Consider the following 6,153-nt stretch of genomic DNA (forward strand, 5'->3'; position numbering starts at 1 on the left):
TTGATAATCTTCTTGTTCTTGCTGGTGGAGGAAAGGCCTTCAGAAGATCTGATCGTTCGCATTAGGATGTTGAATCCCCAAAAATGCTCCAATATTCGATATTGATTGCTTCAAAGATGCTCCAATATTCGATGTTGATTGCTTTAACATTGATTTTAAGCATGAGCTTCATGTCTGAGAGCCACATATCAGCTACCAAGATCCACTCCAGAGAGATTGTCTTGTTTGAAAAACGTTTTTTTTTCTTCTTGTATTTTCATTCAAAAGTATGAAAATATCAATTAAAAGAGTTTTGAAAAATATATAATAAAAAATTTGAAAATATTGCCCGTTCGAGGTTTCACAATTTACAACTCATAAAACAAGAGTTCATTGGATATCAAAGAATTAATTACACTGTTAATCCTTCAATAAATTATAGCCATTAGACAAGTGTCAAGATCAATGCTATCTTTGAGAAATGATTAAGTAAGAAAATGATAAAAAAAAGTCTCAAGTTATTGTGTTTGGTCAAAGGTTTGGCATTCTTGTTTCTTTGATGGTCACTGATCTGATGGAGTAGTTTCTGTACTCATTTATTGGAAGTGTTCTCCGACTCCCAACTCTCATGATCTTATTCGGGTTGTGCGATGCCTCATCAAGAAATTTATGCGATCGCCTTCTATTCAATAGTTGCACCATCTTCGTATTCGAGCCGCCTTTTCAGGTTTTCAACTCGAATCCTCCTTTGGTTTCAAGACATTATTCAGGATTTACGTCTTGAACCCCCCTTTGTTATTTTTCTTCATCATGCATTAAAGATTTTAGAAAACCTTTTGTAAATAAAAGATTAAACCTGATGGGAGAGATGAAATCTGAAGATAATCTCTTCTGTTTAAAAATTCATGTATGATTAGAAGAGACTTTTAAGACACATAATGTAGGTCATGGTTCCTGGTTATGAAAGAAATGGTTAAATAGTCTCAAACAAGTGTTTAAGGGTTATTGAACCAATGATCAATTCATTATGACTCTTTCAATCTTGTCTTGCTCAATTTGGATCTGCTCATATATGTTCTTTATTTTCTCTAGATGTTCTATGATCTTCTAGTGAAGTGATTTCGGAGTGATTGTACTTGATCAATCTCACAGTTTGAAGCTTGATGCGTCATTTGAGTCGAAGGAATCCTTACTTGTACTTCTTGTCTTCTTTTTCTTTGTTTTTTGTTTTTTTTTCTTTGCTCTTTCATTTGCTTTTTCTTTGCCCTTTTTCCTTGATTTTTTCCTTATTTACTCTTTGTTTTTTTCCCTTTTCTTCTTTTCTCTCTGTTTTGATTGGATCTTCACACTTGACATTTGGTTCACCTTTTGGCATCTTATCTAAATCAATGTCTTCACTCATGCGAGCAGATTTCCTTCATCTTGCCCCCAATATGGAGGGTGATCCTTAGTTAGGGTTGAATCAGAAGAAAATATCGTTCAGGCTCAATGGGGACACAAGGGATATATATTTTCTCCTGTTGTGAAGGGATAATGAAAGAAAGACATTCATCATTTCATACACAGAATTCCTCGCTGACGAGGTATCCCCAGGGGGATATATTTTCAGGATTAATTTTTATTCACATGAAAACAATATAATTAATGCATGATAGAATTATTTTGAATTAATTTTTTCTTCTTATTGCTCTCAGCATGCCTCAATTGTACAAACTCATCTTCATAAAAATGATGTGAGATGCCCCATGTTGTTTTCTTTTAGGAAGGATCATGTTCAAGTGAACATCTTGTACTCAATGTCTGTAGGTCTTATTGGTAGAAAAATGTTGGTTTGACGTCTAAGAAGACGATGGTGACTTTATTGGCTCAAAGAAAAGTACGTGTATGACTTTTTTGTATCGAAAGGATAGATGCAATGTTTTAAGGTCGAAAAGAATGTTTCAAGGTATCAAAGAGAGGGAATATAAAAACTTGGTTCTTTGGTAGTGACCAGTAATTATTTCGAGTAAAAAAATCAAGAGATTTTATTTTGGGTTTTAGACGGGATAAGAAAGGTGTAATCTTGTCATATGTCAAAAATCTATAATTCTTGAAGAATTAAAAGAATCTTTAATTCATTTGATATTTGAAGAACTAAAGATTAAAACTTGCTCAATTATTTAACCATAGAAGGTAACATAAATTCAAACATTAAGATTAAAATATTTAAGCACATATTAAAGACAGAACAAAAACGAGTTCAAACAAAAGAATCTCTCTGAATGCAAATGGTAGATGCAATGCCCCCATCCATATTTGATTGTCCATGCCCTTGAATTCGTCAGGTTCTGGATCTTGCGCTTCAGTGTCTTACAATTTTCAGTGAAATTCCTACGTGATATCAACATCATAGACCTCAGGATACGAGGACTCTTTCTCAGATCATCCTGGAAGGCTCAGTCCTACAACTTGCTGAACAAGCTTCCATCGTGCTGATTTCAGCTTCTTACTTCTATTCTCAATGTGGTCACGTGATCAGGATCACTTCCATTGACTTCTCCACAAATTGATCTCATGTTTTTATGAATGATGCATGTGAAAATGCTTAAAAATAAAATACAGATGCAAAATGAAAAGATGCAAATGCAGATGCAAAAATGTTGATCCCAACGAGGAATATCATAGAGCATTTTTTACCAGAGATAAAAGTCTTCACATTCTAAGACAGTCCACTTTACAGACATGGCTTCACTTAGATGTTGAGTCTGAAATGGATCACTGCTTTGTCTCGGATCTTCGTCCTCGAAAATGATACCCCTCAAGCATTCTGCAATCCAACTCGATTAATGCCCCTACAGTTGGTGAAGTCAATGCGTCGCTCCTTGATGGTTAGCGATGAAATGATCGTAGATAAGAGTCTATTGCTGGACTATTCCTCAGATCAACAGATCTTCCTTTCATCCTCGAATGTTGCACGATCTTTGAGCAAGCCTCATTCTAAGACTCTCAACTTCTTTTAACCCTCAATGGATGTCTGTATACGAGACTGCTTGATTGAAAACTTTCACCTATTCTTGTGAAAAATTTCTCTCGAATATCCCCTTGTTGATCAACATTTTCGCATTATGTTATGACGATGCAATGCAATGTCAAGAAGGATGAAAAATGACACAAACAAAAGAAACGAAATAAATTAGTGTATACAAACAAAAGAAAAGAAATTAGTTAGTACATGTAAGACAATCGATACAGATAAAAATGTTATTCAAAGATGAATAAAACACCTACCTCGTTAAGATATCTACTCGAACATGCTTTAATTAAAAAACATTCCTACCTGGACATGTTATCTACCCAAAATGACTAATCAAGAAATTAATCCTAACCACATGGTGTCTAATTCACATGTTTTTATTCTAAAAGAAAATATATTATACGAGCTTAAAGTAAAAGATAAGGGTTTAGAAATGTTATTCCTTTGTATACACTTAGTTTTAGGTACCTACTGATGGGCAGAGATTCGGCATGTCTATACCTAGGGTGACCGTTCTAGGTTCACTATATGTATGGTTTCGGTTCTAGTAGGAAAAAGGATCTCGAATTGTCCTTGATGTCGGTGCTCCCTTGGGTTGCCAGACCCTCAATCCTCACCCATTACAGGTTTCAAACGGAACGAGTTCAATTCGAGGGGATTTACTGCCTTATACCCATACGAGGAATAAATCCCTATGAAGGTATAAGATATGTATCCCATTGGTTATTTGCTAAAACTCATACGAAAAATAAATTCTTATGAGAGTAAAGCATTCACCTCAACTAATTTGGATCGAAACTCGTGTCTAGAGCTTATGTTATGCAAATGCAAGTGATGTGTGTGAGGAGGAGCACACCTACCTTTGACTCAAAAGGAAACACAAAAGCTTGACAAAAATATTGACAAAGCTGTAATAAAAAAGTCAAATATTAGTATGGCAATTAAAAATGAAGCAATTAAAGACTTCAATAAACGGATCATAACTTAACTAAAGACTCAAACTCATAATTTCCACCACTAAGACAATGTGTAAGCGACCTTGTTGAAAACATTTTGATATTTCGATATAATAAATTAAGTTAAATGAATTTTAAGATTTTCCAAAAAGATTTTCTAAGTATATTCGATATAATTATTCGAATATCAAAATATTACTCCAAATCTTTCAAATGTCATTTTTAATCCTTACTCAAGTGTAAAATTAAGTTTTAAACTTAAAATAATTTCAAAACGATTTTACAAAATATTTCGAACCATTTCAAAGCCAAAAATTCCAGATTGTCCAGAGGGAACCGATTCCCCCCCAAGGGGGTACCGATTCCCCCCTGAATAGTTTTGCTCTGAGAAATTCCAGTATGCTCGGAGGGAACCGATTCCCCCTAGGGGGTACCGATTCCCCCCTTGTTCAACGGTCGAAATATTTGAATTTTACACTTAGGGAACCGATTCCCCATGAGGGGGTACCAATTCCCCTCACACTCCAACCTGTTGTATTAATTGTTTTCACACTTAAACGGCTCCAATAACTTCATTAATGATCCCCAACGTTCAGAATCAATTGAGGGAGTATCTAAACAAGTTCTGAAGCCTTTGATCAACAAGAAATTATAGAGAAACAAGAGAGAAAGCATTAAACACCAAGTTTGTGCAAATCAAGTCAATTTTCCTTTCAATATTCATTTTTCTTTCAAGAACACCATTTGTGCTCATTTGTAATTATTTTTTAGTGTTCTTTTCTTGTTCTAGAATTGTGCAAACATCTTACCTTGTGAGGTTTTCCTTGTAAGTTTTCAAATTTGTGTATTTCTCTTTGAAAAAGAGTGTGCTCAAGAATTTGAGATATAATTCTTGAGGGAGTTGTAAGGTTACTCTTTGTCCTCAAAAGAAAGAACAAATTAGTGAATTTGTTGGAAAATCCTTAGCGTGGATAGCTAAGGTAGTGTACGTAGACATTGGTTGAGAAAGTCAAACCACTCTAAATCGTTGTGCAAATATTTTCAATTTTCTGCAAAAGCTTCCACCAAAATTTTAATTGCCAATTCACCCCCTCTTGGCCATTTCCATAAATCGATTAACTCAGCAATTGGCATCAGAGCCTCACTCATTTGAAGGTTTAATCGCCTCTTGAGTCAATCCGGGAAGAGTTAAATCGATAAAGATGGCGTCTAATTCCGGTTCATTTTCCATGGAAGAATCCAAACCTATTGACGTGCCTCCACACTTCAATGGAACAAATTATCGTCATTGGAAGAGGTGTATGATGATATTCATCAAAGCATTTGATATGGAAGCTTGGATGATAATCAAAAAAAGATATTCATCTCCTACTAAGAAGGCAAAGAAGTGGAGTGTTCAAGAATGGAAGGAAGCTCAACAAAATTCAAAGGCTATGCACATGTTGTGTTGTGCAATTGATCCTAATGTATATAAAGGAGTTTCTTCTCGTTCAAGTGCCACGGAAATGTGGGATAAGCTTGAGGAGATCTATAGAGACAAGGAAGAAGAAGAACCAATAAAAGTGATGTCTCTATTAGCTCTCACAGAGCCAAAGGTATCTTCTAACTCAAATATATCAAATTCAAAATCTTTTAATGAGTTACAAGATGCTTATGATAAATTATTTTCGGAGTTTGAGACCATGAACTCCAAATACAATAAATTGATTTCTAAATTTATTACTAAAAATGATCTTCTTTTGAAAGCTAAAACAGACTTGGAAAATCAAAATGAAATATTGAGAAAGGAGTTAGAGCTTTCAAAAATAAAATATGAGAACTTTGAAAAAGAAATTTTCAAATTAAACAAACTTCTTCTAGAAATGAAAATGGATTTTGAAAATCAAAAAGAAATCTTGAAGAAGGATTTAGAACTCTCAAAAATGAAATTTGAAAGTATTGAAAAAGAAAATTTCAATTTGAAAGATAAGCTTGAATGTTTAACATGAGAAAAAGAGATCATTCTAAATAATTCATCTAGTTCAATAATGATAATATGTTCACATTGTCATTATCATGGTCATAAGGAACATACTTGTCCTTTAAAGAAAGGAAAATGATTTAAAATTAGACAAGTATGGGTTCCAAAAGGAACAAGAGGCATTGAAACTAATGTTCAAGGATCCAAAGCAATTTGGATACCAAAATCTACTTAAATGTCTCTCG

This window comes from Hibiscus syriacus, unplaced genomic scaffold, assembly GCF_006381635.1.
Source record: "Hibiscus syriacus cultivar Baekdansim isolate YM2019G1 unplaced genomic scaffold, ASM638163v2 tig00117034_pilon, whole genome shotgun sequence".
Classification (NCBI taxonomy): Eukaryota; Viridiplantae; Streptophyta; class Magnoliopsida; order Malvales; family Malvaceae; genus Hibiscus; species Hibiscus syriacus.